This window comes from Nerophis lumbriciformis, linkage group LG07, assembly GCF_033978685.3.
Source record: "Nerophis lumbriciformis linkage group LG07, RoL_Nlum_v2.1, whole genome shotgun sequence".
Lineage (NCBI taxonomy): Eukaryota > Metazoa > Chordata > Actinopteri > Syngnathiformes > Syngnathidae > Nerophis > Nerophis lumbriciformis.
In genome coordinates, this window is record NC_084554.2 from 20,044,116 (window position 1) to 20,061,074 (window position 16,959).

Below are 16,959 nucleotides of genomic sequence, written 5' to 3' on the forward strand. Positions count from 1 at the left end.
GGGGAGCTAGTATGGAGATACATTTGATTTGGTTTGGTTTGGTTTAAGTTTATTTTGAACATGTATACAATGACAAAATATACATCATATAGTTACATACCGGTATTTACATTGTATCATGTTCAAAAAGGAGTAGGAAGAAGCCAATCTTATTTAATCATACCCCTTTTCCAGTTCATAGCAATCTGCTAGCACGAATGTTCACTTTCTGTCCTCACTTTGTAACACAATCAGGGTTTGTACGGGTGCTTAAAAACCTTGAAAATGCTTGGATTTTAATGTTGTGTTTTCAAGGTTTGAAAAATGCTTGGATTTTTGGGTGAAGTGCTTGTAAATGCTTGGTAATGTTCATCATATAATGGCAGTCTGATTCAATAGTCTTATTATAAAATAGAAAAAAATAAAACAAGTTTCTGTAGCAGCGAACAGCTGTCTCGTCAGATGATGTGCGAGCTCGCAACCGCGGCGGCCTGGCAACCTGCCAAACCCCACTTAATAAAATTTTATTTTATTATAAAGCACTTGGTAGAGCACATCCGCACCCCTATTCACCTAGGCGACCCCAGGTAAGAGAAGGGGAGAAGTTGTGTGCATGTAGTAGGGATGTCCTGATCCAGGTTTTTGCACTTCCGATCCGATACCGAAATTGTAGCTGCTGTCGTGTAATGCCAGCAGCTAAAAGCAACTGCGTGAGAATACACAGACCTATGGATGTGTTGAAGGTGTGCTGGAAAATGCGGAACGGAAATTAGGGAGCAGCAGAAAAGTGGAATGTATTATTTAAATCGGTGCGTTGGAAAACACGGAGCGGAGTTTGTTTTTTTAAACTGGATCTGGATCGGCATTTTCCCATGCCTTGCCAATACGCATTTTTTGGCAAATATCGGCGGCCGATCCGATCCAAATATCGGATCGGGACATCCCTAGCATGTAGCGTGCTTAGTCTGGAGGCTAAATACTCACAGTGTTTTGTGCAACTGTTGGCTGGTAAGGATGGGTTGATATGGGTTGTATATTCTTTGGTTTGTCTAATAAATGTTGTAGCAGTTTGCTTCATCAGGAGGGTGAAGTCGCCCAATTTAAAGTGTTGGATTTAACTGTGCTGGATCAGTGGCTGCTAGTGAGGGCATAGGATAAACTAAATAATAAATAATAAAGTGATGGATTTAACTGAGCTGGATCATTGGCTGCTAGTGAGGACATAGGATAAAGGGGGCATTTTTCTACCGGTGGATAGCGGTTAAGATTGAGTGTTTCACTGCTAAAATAATCATACATTTATACTGGACATAGGTTTTAAATGTGTATCTAAAACAGGGGAAATAGGTGCTTAATTGGTTAGGTATTTATGTATTTGCGTATTGGGTTTTCTGCTGCATTAATCTATTGTGTTTCTGGGGTTGAATGTATTTTATATATATCTCGGTGCATTTACATTGAGACAACTTATTTAAAATCTGTTTTAACTTAAAGGGAAAAAATAGTCAATTTTCTTGCACTTGTTTAATGGTTAAGGGTTTGATAGCCTAATTAATAATTGTAAATTATTATGGGATTGATAATTGGTTGATTTTTTACAACATGTTATCTTGTGGTGTTTTGTCTTTCAAGGTTTTTCACCTAAAAAGACTGCTAAACAAGACTGGAAAAAGACAAAAAAAAAAAAAAAAAGAAGCAGTTTCTTCCTTTGGAGAAACTGTTGAAAACTAAAGGGAAAATAAAAGGAAATAAATAACAACAGTCTAGTCTTTTGAGTGAAATCCAGAATCCACATTCAGCATTGGTACACCCCTTTCAAGTGTGGGATAAGCACAGCATAGAAGCAAAACACTTGACAGTTTCCTTACAAATGAAAGCTACACGCTTGATCTGTTGGCTTTGCACGAGCCCTTACATTAGGTTGTTGTCATGCCAGAGCCGTATATATGGCTCTGTGTCGCCCCCAAGAGGACAGTGGTGCATTGGTCCATCATGCCGGGAGGTTATCGTTTTAATGACCATTGGATGGAAAATGACAAATACAAACTTTGGATAAAACGTGGACCAAATCCACGTGTAGCCTGCTGCAATGTATGCAAAAAGGAAATCCAGCTTTTCGCAATGGGAGAGTCGGCTCTCTCGAGTCATATGAAAGGTAAGCCACAGAGATTACTAGCCCTATAAGTTAACTAACGTTAGCTAAAGTTTTGTTTTCTAACCTTTTGGTACATGCTAGACCTAAACTGTGAGATCAGCGCTAGATTAAATGTTAATTACGGACAGTTATTTCGACCTATGAAAGGAAAAAAGCCAACGTTTGTCAATGATAAATTATAATGTTAAGAACTTCCCTTAACTAAAAATCGATTAGTTATCATAGCCACAGTTATAAGGCTAGATATGCTTAATGAAAGGTGACTGAGGTGTTGTGAAACAAACTAAATATTTTCCTTTAATTTATTATCCTTATACTACCGTATTTTTCGGACTATAAGTCGCTCCAGAGTATACGTCGCACTGGCCGAAAATGCACAATAAAGAAGGAAAAAAACATACATACGTCGCACTGGAGTATAAGTCGCATTTTTGGGGGATATTTATTTGATAAAATCCAACACCAAGAATAGACATTTGAAAGGCAATTTAAAATAAATAAAGAATAGTGAACAACAGGCTGAATAAGTGTGCGCCATATGACGCACAAATAACCAACTGAGAACGTGCCTGGTATGTTAACGCAACACATCATGGCAAGAGTCATTCAAATAATTATAACACATAGAACATGCTATATGTTTACCAAACAATCTGTCACTCCCGATCGCTAAATCCGATGAAATCTTCTTCCCCTGTGTCGCCTCTGGTATGTCCTTTCCATACTTGCCAACCTTGAGACCTCCAATTTCGGGGGGGTGGGGGGCGGGGGGCGGGGTTGTGGCGGGGGCGTGGTTGGGGGTGGGGGCGTGGTTAAGAGGGGAGGAGTATATTTACAGCTAGAGTTCACCAAGTCAAGTATTTCATATATATATATATATATATCCCCGTGGCCCCGAAGGGAATAAGCGGTAGGAAATGGATGGATGGATGGATGGATGGATATATATATATATATATATAAGAAATACTTGACTTTCAGTGAATTCTAGCTGTAAATATATATTTATTTTATTTATATGTATATATATATATATATATATATATATATATATATACAAGAAATACTTGAATTTCAGTGTTCATTTATTTACACATATACACACACATAACCCTCATCTAGTCATTGTTGAGCTAAGGGTTGAATTGTCCATCCTTGTTCTATTCTCTGTCACTATTTTTCTAACCATGCTGAACACCCTCTCTGATGATACATTGCTGTGTGGCACGCACAAAAGTGCTTTCATCAAATACACTAGATGGCAGTATTGTCCTGTTTAAGAGTGTCACAACATTGCTGTTTAAGGCAGACGAACTGCTTTACTGTAGACGAAAACATGACTGCTGTTGTTGTGTGTTGTTGCCGCGCTGGGAGAACGTTAATGAAACTGCCTAACAATAAACCCACATAAGAAACCAATAACTCGCCCTCCATCATTCTACAGTTATAATGTGATTGGGTAGGCACGTTGTTTATATTGTGGGAAAGCGGACTCAGGGCCGCATGGAGCTGGAGAGGGCGTGGCCTCCAGCTCCGCCTGAATTTCGGGAGATTTTCGGGAGAAAATTTGTCCCGGGAGGTTTTCGGGAGAGGCGCTGAATTTCGGGAGTCTCCCGGAAAATCCAGGAGGGTTGGCAAGTATGCCTTTCTTTCTGCTCGATTGCCATTCTCTGCTGCATATTTCACTACGTCCAGCTTGTAATCTGCAGTATATGACTTCCTTTTCGGTGCCATTTTTGTTCAGCCCTTCTCAGTTTTTATAAGTAACCGCCAATGTTGAAATTATCCATTTTCCTAGGTACGGACGTAGTAGCATGTAGCATCTTTTTTTTCACAATACACCGCCATCATGACCCACAATGCACTTGTGCCATGACCCGCCCCCGCATAATTTCTATTGGTTGACGTGTGTGTGACGACCGCTGACGTGTGTGTGATGATTGCTGACATTTGCTTCGTCTCTTCCGTGAATTAGATAAATAATATTATTTGATATTTTACGGTAATGTGTTAATAATTTCACACATAAATCGCTCCGGAGTATATGTCGCACCCCCGGCCAAACTATGAAAAAAACTGCGACTTATAATTCGAAAAATACGGTAATGTGGAACAGTTTTATTAATAAATGAGTGAAATTGACGTTTTGAGGGTGCGTGTATTTTTAGCACATTACAAGCACAAATACGATGTGAATCAGTCCGTGCTATTCGATGTCATTGAGTGCTGTAAGTAAGAAAAAGAACAAGAAATTTGAAAAACAAAAATGGAGACACATTTGCAAACACCAATGACATTGAATAGTCTACAGAAACACTGCTTAATTTTCTATGCCCCATTCAGTTAATAATAACTGCTGCTTCAATGTTAGGCTTAGGTTTTAACAGATTTTCCGTATTTTTCCTACAGACAGCATTTGGTGACCTCAAACAACAAGGCTATGGGTTGATTCACACTGTTTTTTGTCTTTTGAAGGGTACTGGAAAAACTGGAAAATTGATCTTGAAAGTCCTTAAAAAGTGCTTGAATTTGGCCATGGAAAAGGTGTACAAACCCTACACAATTTACCAGTGAAATACAACAGATCTCTTAATAAACAGTTAAGTCAGTTATGATTCACATATGAGATGAATAATATCTCATTTTTAAAGATGATTATCAAAATTCTTCTTCCTTGGACCTTGTAAACACTTTGAGTTTGAACAGCTTGTTTGACTTCTTTGCCTTATCTTTTCCATAATTTAATTCCACGTACTGATATACATATGGTCTTAAGTGTTGTATGTGCATACACATTTTTAGATTAGACTTCTCTCTAAGGTTATATTTCTATTTATTTCTCCTCTCATGTTGAGAATAATTGTACAATCTTGGGTAGCAGGTTATAACTTGCTTTGTGCATAATTTTAGCTGTTTGAAAATGCACAAAATCATTGACTTTCAATATGTTTGATTCACTAAATAAAGGGTTTGTATGTTCTCTATATCCAACACGTGGGGTGGCATGGCTGCCGTTGTGTCCTTGGGCAGGACACTTCACCCTTGCCCCCAGTGCCACTCACACTGGTGAATGAATGATGAATGATAGGTGGTGGTCGGAGGGGCCGTAGGCGCAAACTGGCAGCCACGCTTCCGTCAGTCTACGCCAGGGCAGCTGTGGCTATGAAAGTAGCTTACCACCACCAAGTGTGAATGAATGATGGGTTCTCACTTCTCTGTGAAGCGCTTTGAGTGTCTAGAAAAGGGCTATATACATTTGTAAATCTAATCTATTATTATTTATTATTATTATGTACTATTCTGACAGACCTTTTTTGCAACACGGTTATTAAATAAAGTGTACTTTTGTAGTTAATTCCCCATATTTCTTCACCATAGCTCAGGTATAGTAACACTTGTGAGCAGTAGAGAATATATCTTTGTTCAATTTTGAAATATTTTTTGCCACTTTGCTGTATATTTTGTATATTTTTGCTGTAAATGTGTGGGTTTTTATGCAACCACTCAAAAAATATATATATTTGCAAACAAAAAAAGGGTTTTGAATTTAAAAAAATATTTTCAAACAAAAACACATTTTGGTTGCAAATCTTGTTTTGATTAGGATTCAATAAAAATGGTTTTACATATTGTTTGGAGGAGGCTACACATTTAAGATTGGAATTCAATCCTAACCAAATTGAAAATTGTTTTATTAGGGCCTGAGCAACAGCAGGGGCGTGCAGCGCACCGCAAGGGCCCTATTGAAATTGTTGTTTTTTCTTCTATATGGACACCTTTTTGAGGCGCTGAACATGCACGAAAAGTCCTCATATTTTGCAGGCGTGTCAGGTATGGCAACAAAATTTATATTTTGGGGGTGCCGAAAAATGACATTTAAAAATTGGCTCTCCAGCTCCGCCTTTAAAATTAGAAAAAAAGTGCCCCTCTCACCTATCGACACAAAAATCGCAGGAGACGTCAATCATGACGGGCCGCACATAAAAGTCTCAGGAACCCATACCTGAAAATGTACAGAAAGTCTGGCATCTTGGTTAATTTTTCGCAAAAATAGGGGTCGTACTTTAACAAACTGCTCCTTGGGACTTTGGCCAAATGAGTCGTGGTTAAAATTACAGATACTACACACAGAGGTGATGATAAATTGGGAAGAAATTTTGCCTACGCCATTAAATGCGGGTGTGGCATGGCGCCGAACATTACTCAGATGATTCGCCACAAAACACGAAACGTTAATAATTTGGCTCCATGAATTCAGATCTTGAGCTCATTTGGTAGAAATTATGATGATGAGACCCTGAAGTGTTCCTATCTACTCTTATTTGGTGGACCCTAGCAGTGAAAACTGCCCCACGCCATCACCAATCTAACTGTCATTTCTCCACTTTGTGATCAGAGATTGATACTAAACTGATGGGTGATGATGAATTGAAAATATATGTTTTGCAAATGATAGGATGTAGGCGTGGCATGGTGCCAAGCTTTGATCTGATGGTTCGCCACAAAACACGAAACGTTAATAACTCGGTTTCACAAGTTCAGATCTTGATCCCATTTGCTACAAATAATGATGAAAAGCTGAAGTGGTTTCATCGTATTGTATTGTATTTGATTTTATTCTATTTTAATTTACTTTATTTTATTTTATTAGGGCCAGAGCAATGGAGCAAGTCTCACAGGGGCCATGCAGAGCTCTGCAAATGTCTTATTGAAATTGTTGTGTTTTTTTCTTCTATAAAATGTCTTTCTTAGGCCCTTAACATACACAAAAAGTTATATATTATATATAAGTTAAAGTTAAAGTACCAATGATTGTCACACACACACTAGGTGTGGCGAAATTTGTCCTCTGCATTTGACCCATCCGCTTGTTCACCCCCTGGGAGGTGAGGGGAGCAGTGGGCAGCAGCGGTGCCGCGCCCGGGAATAATTTTTGATGATTTAACCCCCAATTCCAACCCTTGATGCTGAGTGCCAAGCAACGACATCCGCGGCTCAGATCCCACATCAGGGCAAGAAAAAAACTCAACCCAATGTGAACAATGAGAAACCTTGAAAGGGACCGCAGATGTGGGGACAATCCCCCGTCCCCCTTGGGTGACCGGTGTAATGGATGCCGAGTGGATACGGTTAAATACGTGAGAATCTCGTTCATAGTGAGGCCAGCAGTGGATCTTCTTGTATGTAGACAAGTCAGCAGCGCAGAGACATCATCAACTGATGCACAGAGGATTGGTCCATACTGGGTCCCGAATTAGAAGAGGGAGCGCTTCCTCCGTGGAAACTGATCCAAGGCCACCTGGTAACCTCTCCATGCAGGAGAGAGGGGCAGAGCAGAAAAGAGAGACGACAGATCATTTGGTTTCAAAAGGGATGTAATTAAAGGCGAGGGTGTATAAATTAGTTTTAAGATGGGACTTAAATGCTTCTACTCAGGTAGAATCCCTAACTGTTTGTACCTATAGAGCATTCCAGAGTACTGGAGCCAGAATAGAAAACGCTCTATAGCTCTATAACTTTTTTGGGGCTCTGGAATTCACTAATAAACCAGTGTTCTTAGAACGCAGATTTCAGATATATGGTACTGTTATGATCCGCTGCCCGGATCATAGTTTGTTTATGTTTTCTAGTCACTTGTGTTTTCAGCACCTCTTGATTTTGTTTGTTTTCAGTTGCCATGTCGACCGATTACATTCACCTGCCTCTGGTTAGTGTTCGGGACGCGCACCTGTTGCCCGGGCACTAATCAGAGGGCTATTTAGTCTTTGCCCTGGCCTCACTCGGTCTGGCTTCCTAGTTTGTTCCCACACAACTGATGACGACGTTTATTTCATGTTCCTTAGCTGCTAATTTTCACGCTAGGCTATTTTGGTTTACTAGCTCCCACGCTAGCCCTTTTGTTTTGCCTTTTGTGCTACGTGTATGTCTTTTGTTTATTCATGATGATTGATTTATATGTTAAATAAATCATATTCCTACCTGCAAGCTGTGTCCGAAGCCGTCTGCATCCCTGGGAGAACACACCCGCATCACGATGCGACCACATCGTTACAGTAGGAAGCCAGCAAATGACAATTCTCCCGCGGCGGCCATCGAGGAGTTTGACGAAGGTACGTGGGAGGTGTTGCGAGCAATGGAGGCGGAAACTCTTCGCTATTCCCCCTCGGAGCGCCAGGACCTGATATGGGGTCCTAACGGAAAGCTGGTCCCAATCCACTCCGTTTGGCCCGAGGACATCGCCACACCCCCGCAGTACCGAACGCGTCAGCGAAGACGGAAGCCGCCCAAGAGGTCTTCACTTCGCTGCCAGGACGCGCCACTCTTTCAGACTCCTCCACTGGTACGCAGCAAGCTACATGCAGCTCAAACTTCCCCTCCTCAGATGTTTGGCAACCCCATCGACCACTTCGCCAAACAGTTTTCCGATTGGGCTGTCAGTCACATGGACAGCTACAACAATGACATCATGGCACCCCCCGAAGAGGTAACTCCGCCCACTTCAGATGACGTCATTGATCAAGATTTTTTTTCCATATCTTCTGCTTCTTTCTCTCAGCCAATACCAAATGACTTTTATTCTAACATAAAACATTATCAGGACATTTTTCTTAATTGTAACTCTAGTCAGTCACATTCTGATTTTCAAACTCCACCTCCAGTGACTTTGGTTCCGCCCTCAGTGACTATTGCTCCGCCCACTCCTCTGTTTTCTCCCTCCTGGTCGTCCCTACAGTCCCATGATATTGGGAAGACTAACAGTCAATTTGGACAATTTAAAGAGGAGGAGTATACCCCCCTCCATACCAACCCCCACCCACCCTTGAAGACGGTTCCAAACCGCAAAGAGCGCGTCTGGTATCCGCGTCTTGAGGGGGGGGATAGTACTGGGAACTGTGCTAGTGGGGTGGCACAACTGTGCTCAGCTAAGCCGCAACCTCCTGCACGGCCACCGCCACCAGTTTTTCGGCGTGCTAAGCAGCAACCTCCTGCACGGCCACCGCCACCAGTTTTTCGGCGTGCTAAGCCGCAACCTCCTGCACGGCCACCGCCACCAGTCTTTCGGCGTGCTAAGCCGCAACCTCCTGCACGGCCACCGCCACCAGTCCTTCGGCCTGCTAAGCCACAACCGCCAGCTAGGCCACCTCCAGCTGCACCTCGGCTAGCATCTGCACCTGTTCCTGCACCTCGGCTGACACGCCAAGTTTCGTCTCATGTACCTCTACCACGCCAAGCTCCACCATGCCAAGTTCCTCGGCTGGTTCTCACACCAGCGCCGGCTCCACGGCTGGTTCTCACACCAGCGCCGGCTCCACGGCTGGTTGCCACACCAGCGCCGGCTCCACGGCTGGTTCCCACACCAGCGCCGGCTCCACGGCTGGTTCCCACACCAGCGCCGGCTCCACGGCTGGTTCCCACACCAGCGCCGGCTCCAAGGCTGGTTCCCACACCAGCGCCGGCTCCAAGGCTGGTTCCCACACCAGCGCCGGCTCCAAGGCTGGTTCCCACACCAGCGCCGGCTCCAAGGCTAGCACCAGAACCTGCACCAGCTGCCGCGACGACGTCTCCTCCTGCTTCCACGGCGACGACGACTCCTCCTGCTTCCACGGCGACGACGACTCCTCCTGCTTCCACGGCGACGACGACTCCTCCTGCTTCCACGGCGACGACGACTCCTCCTGCTTCCACGGCGACGACGACTCCTCCTGCTTCTACGGCGACGTCGTCTTCTCCTGCTTCCACGGCGACGTCTGCTCTTTCCTCGTCTCCGGTGGGCTTTTCCAGGACGCCGCCACCTTCCTCGCCCTCATCGTCGTCTCATCGACCTCGAGTGGTCTGGCTGCGCAAGCGGCGCTCTCGGAGGTTTGTGTATGGACGCCAGTGGCGCAAACTGCAGCGACACCCGAGACGTGGTCGTAGAACTCTCCGGCTGCTGAACTTCTGGCGCCACTCACGCCCACCTTCTCGGCAGCCACGAATGTGGCCTTTCCGTGGTCGCCCGCCTCGCCTGCGGCAGCGGCGTTCCACTCGCCGCCGCCACCTGACTCTTCCCCGGTGGATTCGGGGACACGTGGCCTGGCGACCCACCACCAAATCCTCCCTCCGCCCTCCCTTGACTTTCGAACTATTTCTTGTTTTTTGGGTTCTAGTTTTATTTTGTGTCAAGGGACATCTGGAATCTGTCCTTTAAGGGGGGGGTACTGTTATGATCCGCTGCCCGGATCATAGTTTGTTTATGTTTTCTAGTCACTTGTGTTTTCAGCACCTCTTGATTTTGTTTGTTTTCAGTTGCCATGTCGACCAATTACATTCACCTGCCTCTGGTTAGTATTCGGGACGCGCACCTGTTGCCCGGGCACTAATCAGAGGGCTATTTAGTCTTTGCCCTGGCCTCACTCGGTCTGGCTTCCTAGTTTGTTCCCACACAACTGATGACGACGTTTATTTCATGTTCCTTAGCTGCTAGTTTTCACGCTAGGCTATTTTGGTTTACTAGCTACCACGCTAGCCCTTTTGTTTTGCCTTTTGTGCTACGTGTATGTCTTTTGTTTATTCATGATGATTGATTTATATGTTAAATAAATCATATTCCTACCTGCAAGCTGTGTCCGAAGCCGTCTGCATCCCTGGGAGAACACACCCGCATCACGATGCGACCACGTCGTTACAGGTACAATACAATCAGCAAGATAAGATGGAGCTGGACCGTTTAGTATTTGATACGTAAGTAGTAAAACCTTGAAGTGGCATCTTAAGCACACAGGAAGACAGTATAGGCGTAAACTTTCTTGTGCTTATCAAAAGTCAAGCAGCCGCATTTTGTACCAACTGTAATCTTTTAATGCTAGACATAGGGGGACCCGAAAATAATCGAGACGAGACGTAACGAATGCACGAATAATGATCTCAGCGTCGGTGGTGGACAAAATGGGACGAATTTTAGAGATATTATGTAGATGAAAGAAGGCTGTTTTGGTAACACTCTTAATGTGTGACTCAAACAAGAGAATTGGGTCATAGATAATACCAAGATTCTTTACCGAGTTGCTTTGTATAATTGTTTTGTTGTCAAATGTTCAAGTGGTGTTATTAAATAAGGGCCGGTGTCTCGCAGGAACGATAATCAACATTTCTGTTTTGTCAGCATTAATATGCAACAAGTTGCTGGATATCCATTATTTGATTTCATTTAGACACGCCTCCACATGACTACAATCTGGCATGTTGGTTTGCTTTAGGGGCATGTAAAGTTGGGTGACATCAGCATACCAGTGAAAGCTAACATCGTATTTGCGTATGATGTCACCTAGCGACAGCATATAAATGCTGAAGAGTGCAGGGCCAAGAATCGAAACCTGTGGAACTCTGCATGTTACCTTAACATACATCCTGTCAGTAAGATAGGAGTTAAACCAAGAAAAGGCTAAGTCTGACATACCAATATGTGTTTTGAAACGTGCTAATAGAATGTCATGATCGGCGGTACCGCAAGCAGCTCTGAGATCAAGTAGCAGCAGCATCCATAGTTAGCAATAGATCATTATTCAATTTTGCGAGGGCAGTCTCAGTAGAGTGATTTGCCCTGAAACCAGACTGAAAGGGTTCACAGAGATTGTTAGACGCTAAGTGTTTATTTAGGTGCTGTGCAACAATTTTTTTAAAGGATTTTCGAGATAAAGGGAAGGTGGGACACCGGCGGCTAGTGTACCATGAGGTCAGAATCGAGGTTATGTCTTTTGAGCAGAGGATGAATAACCGCTGTTTTGAATGCTATGGGAACAATACCAGAGGAAAGTGATAAGTTAATAATATTTAGCACTAATATTCATAATATTACAAACAGCGCCTTGATAAGTTTCCCAGGAAGTGGTTTAGGTAAACATGTTGTTTGTTTTGTCCCATTTACGAGTCGCAGGAGTTCCTCTAATGTTATTCTCTCAAAAAGAGAGGGATTATTTTGGAGCGCAATATCCGTCGTACACACATTTGTATCTGTGTTAATAGAACCCAGTTGGAGCTGGGATGCGTTATCATTAAATTTTCTTAGTGAAAAATTGCAATAAGTCATCAGCCGAGTGGTTGGAGCTACTGGGAGAACTCCCTTGGTGGGTTAGCGATGCTACGGTATTAAACAAATGTTTAGGATCGTTTTAAATTGAGGCAGATGAGGATAGAGTAGTAATTAGTTTTAGCTATGGTAAGAGCGTGTTTATAATTTATTAAACTATCACTCCATGCTTGATGGAAAACCTCAAGTTTAGTCGTACGCCATTTGCGTTCCAGCTTTCTACATGATAGTTAAAGAGCTCTGGTTTCTTTTGTGAACCAGAGGGTATGCCTTTTTAGCTTTAGCGGTGCTATACTATAAATTCCATTGCGCAGGGCATCGTTAAAGTTGTTAGTGAGGTTATCGAATGATGCCAATACCGAGGGCAGTAGGCCAGCAAAAGTCATTTTACCTGCAGTCTCGCTCAGTCGTCATGGAGAGCGGTCGCATCTTTTTTCCCTCCCACGGTAGCGGTCGTTTGATTCCACACTTTCTCCTTTTTAATATTATGGATCACGGATTTGTATTTTAAACCACCTCGGATACTTTACCCTCTTGAAAATGAGAGTTGTGAACGCGAAATGGACAATCACAGTGACTTTTATCTCATTGACAATACATCGGCGAAGCACTTTAGCTTCGGAGCTAACGTGATAGCATCGTGCTTAACTGCAGATCGAAACAGAAGAAACATGCCCCTGACTGGAAGGATAGACCGAAGATCAACAATACTACTATTACTTCTACTCTCAGGAGACACTGAACTTAACCCTGGACCTGTAACCACCCGGTTAATGTTGTCCCGGCTGGCGAAGCCTAGCAATGCTACTGCTAACGACGCCATTGAAGCTAACTTAGCTTCGGGACCTCCTATCTGCTCATAACAACCCGAGCTCACCTGTGCTCCAGCGATCGGCGGCTCGACAGAGGACTTCACCCCGTTCATCGACACGGTCGGCGGCTCGGCGGCGGCGGTGGAGGACAGCAGCCCGGCGGCAAACAACACGGCGGCGAACAACACGGCGGCGATCAGCACGGCGGCGAACAACGCGGCGGCGGTCAACGAGGTGACTGTCGACATCAACAGTGCGGAGGTCCTCCTGGCCTCTCCCGAGGCCCTGGGGGTCTTCACCGCGTCACCTGGACCCCCCAAGGTCTACACGGGATACAGGGGATTCTTTGTACAAACCTGGTTGTTGTTCTCAACAACAACAACAACAACAACAACAACATCACCAAAACCCGCGAAACTTCTTCAACTACGCCCCTCCCCCATCACCTGGCCGTTGAACAATGTGCCTCTCTCCCCCTCCCCCAAGTCTCTCCACACAATCAGTGAATTGGACTGCAATACAACTCCATCTTCTGGACAATACCTCTCCCCAGCGGACTCTGATGTTAGTTTTGGTTCCAGTGGGCTACACATCATCCACCTTAATGTGAACAGTCTCTCTGGAACTAAACTCGACCAAATCAGAGAAATGTTCCACAACAATAAGGTAAAAATCATGTATTTCTGACTTCCGGTTTGGCGACAAGATGGAGTAGTCACACTTTTCCACGCTCTCGCAAATTTCATTCCTACCATTCTGTACAGCTCGACTGAATGCAGTAACTGCTACTAACGTTTTAATAGTACTAATACTTTTTTCTCGCTGAATGAGAAAATGTCTAACAGATCCAAAAAGGAGGAGCAAAAGAAGGAGGACTTGGCGGCAAGTACCATCATGGCTACGCTAACTACAATGCTAGCGGACCACAAGACTTTTCTCTTGTCGGAGTTTAACTCCGCCTTTTCCAAACTCAACAACACGCTGGATTGTATTCAGACCACACTTCTGGAAAACCAGAAGCGCCTCTCCTCACTAGAACTCTTTGCCGACACGACCAGCCGAGATATGCTGGCTATAAACACCAAGCTAACATTCGTAACCGAGGAGAACGCGAGGCTAAAAGCTAAGCTAATAGACTTGGAGAGCAGAAGTCGTCGAAACAACATACGAATTGTTGGCGTACCTGAAAACATTGAAGGTCCACATCCAACAACGTTCTTCTCTCAACTGCTGGTCGAGGTCCTGGGTGAACACACGCTGTCATCGACCCCGGAGCTGGACCGTGCCCACCGCTCGCTAACAGCAAAGCCAGGCCCCGGTGAGAGGCCGCGGGCTATCGTGATATGCTTCCACCGATTCCAGACGAGGGAGCTGGTGGTGCGGGAGGCTCGGAAACGCAGAGGCAAACTAAGGTACAAGGACTCACCGATACACATCTTCGAAGACTACTGCCCCGAAATACTGGAACAGCGGGCCGTGTACCGTGACGTCATGAGGGATCTCTACAATCTGGGCCTCAAACCAGCACTTCACTATCCGGCTAAGCTAATGGTTTCAACCGATGATGGAAAGAGACGGCGACTCACATCTCTCAAAGACGCCCAAGATTTTGTCAAGTCCCACAATCAACGCAGCCAAGAACATGCAAAAGAGTAATCTCAGTCGGTATGACTTTATTGAAACTTTGTCTGATACGGTGTGACTACCCCACAGTGCATGGCAGGGTGGCGCTAGCTTGGCTAACTGCAGCCATGTCTGGATGCCACACTGCCGACACCAACCTTAATAATCGACGCCTGCTTTATCACGATCAACCATGCTAACATAACTCTAGCTCCAGGCCTGACCGTGAATGTCACATCTGTGTGTACACTCATTGGATCCACTTTCAACCCGCAATATTGTTCATTCTGTTTTATTTTGTTACATCGACACTCAAATTATTTTGTCTCCCCTTTACATTTAGTTATCATGTTCTAATAGATATATATTTTTACACGGTGGTTTACTTCTTTGTTATTTGACCTAACTGCTGATCTACTTATTTCTTGGTTGGTTACTGTTATTCCTTACCTATACATCCATGATGGTATACATGTTTATGCGCGTGTGTGTGTGTGTGTATATGCATATATATATAGGTGTATGTATGTGTGTATGTATATGTGTGACACCGCTTGCTTGTACTTTACATTTACTTTATTTTGCCACATGCTTTTTGAGTTGCTTATACTTTATAATCTATTTTTCTCGCTTTCTGAAGTTATCTTAGTACTGGGTACTATGTTTCCTGAGGGAATATATTGCAGTTTTGATGCACTTTAATATGTTCTGACTCAGTTGGAGCCAATCTGTTGTTCTCGGGAGGTGGAAAAACCCGGAAGCCGATATGGATACGTCCATGCAGGCGCAAGGACAGCGCACTGCTGTGAAAAGGACACTTAAGGCTCAGTTTCGACAATGGGGTTCTCAGGTCCTGGGACGATGGCCCTGTAGGTGGTTGCCAGGTTTAATCCACCTGGCATTGTTGTATGTTGTTGTGTCTGTGAGTGTGTGTGTGAGTCTGTTGTGTTTTCTATATGTATGTGTGTTTATTGGTTTTTTTATCTCCTTATTCCTTCCTCTCACGCTTCTGTTTCATCCCCTCCTCTTACCAGTACTCTCTGCAGTCCCCAGTTATCGTGCATCAGCCTCCCTCCTGACCTGCTTGTATACATCAGCCCGTTCTGCTCTCCTAGTTGGACATGGTGAGACATGACAAGCACCAGTAATACACTTAGATTTGTTTCATGGAACGTGAGGGGAGTGGGGAGCGCCACTAAAATTGGGAGGGTCTTGACCCATTTGCAACACCTCAAAGGAGATATATTTTTCATTCAGGAGACCCACCTTCGCAACAGAGAGATTTCACGACTTAAAAGAGGCTGGATCAGCCATATTTTCCATTCAAAATTCAACGAAAGGGCCAGGGGCACAGCTATCCTTATTCGTAGAAATATTTCATTCGAACTCAATCAAACTGTAGCAGACCCGGCTGGTCGCTATATTATTGTGTCTGGAAAGCTGCAAGGCACCCCAGTCATACTCACTAGCGTTTATGGACCCAACTGGTATGACAACTCTTATGTGACTAAATTGTTTACATCATTTCCGAACATTGGAAACCATTTCATCATTATGGGCGGGGACTTTAACCTGGTGCAGGATCCTGTACTGGATCGATCATCTAACAAACTGGCTCCCTTATCTAATTCAGCTAAGACACTGGATACTTTCGCTAAACATTTGGGTCTTACAGACCCATGGAGACATGCCTCCCCTACAATTAAACAATTCTCCTACTTCTCCCATGTACATCATCACACTTACACTTGGATAGACTTCTTTCTTCTCGACAATAGATTGCTTTCCAAAACCAAAACATGTAATTACCATAGTATCGTAATCTCCGATCATGCCCCCACCTCAGTCGACATCAATATGGACACTCAACCTAGACCCCTTAAACAATGGCGATTCAACTCAGCCTTACTAGCAGAAGACCGTTATAGGAATTTTCTACACGATCAAATTAAGTGTTTTTTCGAACTGAACGACTCGCCAGAAATTGGAAGAGGTATACTATGGGAAGCATCTAAAGCCTATATTAGAGGACAACTTATATCTTTTGTTTCAAACCTAAATAAGACAGAGACCATTCAAATTACTGGACTGCTCCGCAAGATTAAGGATCTCAACGATAAATACGCTTCAAACCCAGACCCGACACTATATAAAGAACGCCTTCGCCTACAAACTGACTTTGACCTTATGTCTGTTAATAGAGCGAAATTACAACTGCTCAAATCCAGACAACGATTTTTTGAATCTGGGGAGAAAGCTGGCAGGCTCTTATCCCACCGGGTCAGGGAGGAAGCATCTTCGAGGCTAATCACGTCTATTCGCTC

At 44.0% G+C, this 16,959-nt stretch overlaps 1 protein-coding gene across 1 annotated transcript in view; it reads left to right on the forward strand.

Moving 5' to 3' along the window:
- The window catches only part of LOC133609779 (kinesin-1 heavy chain-like), a 117,405-nt gene that overhangs the window by 1,076 nt on the left and 99,370 nt on the right, over nucleotides 1-16,959 (forward strand). The gene's annotated exons all lie outside the window — the stretch shown is intronic.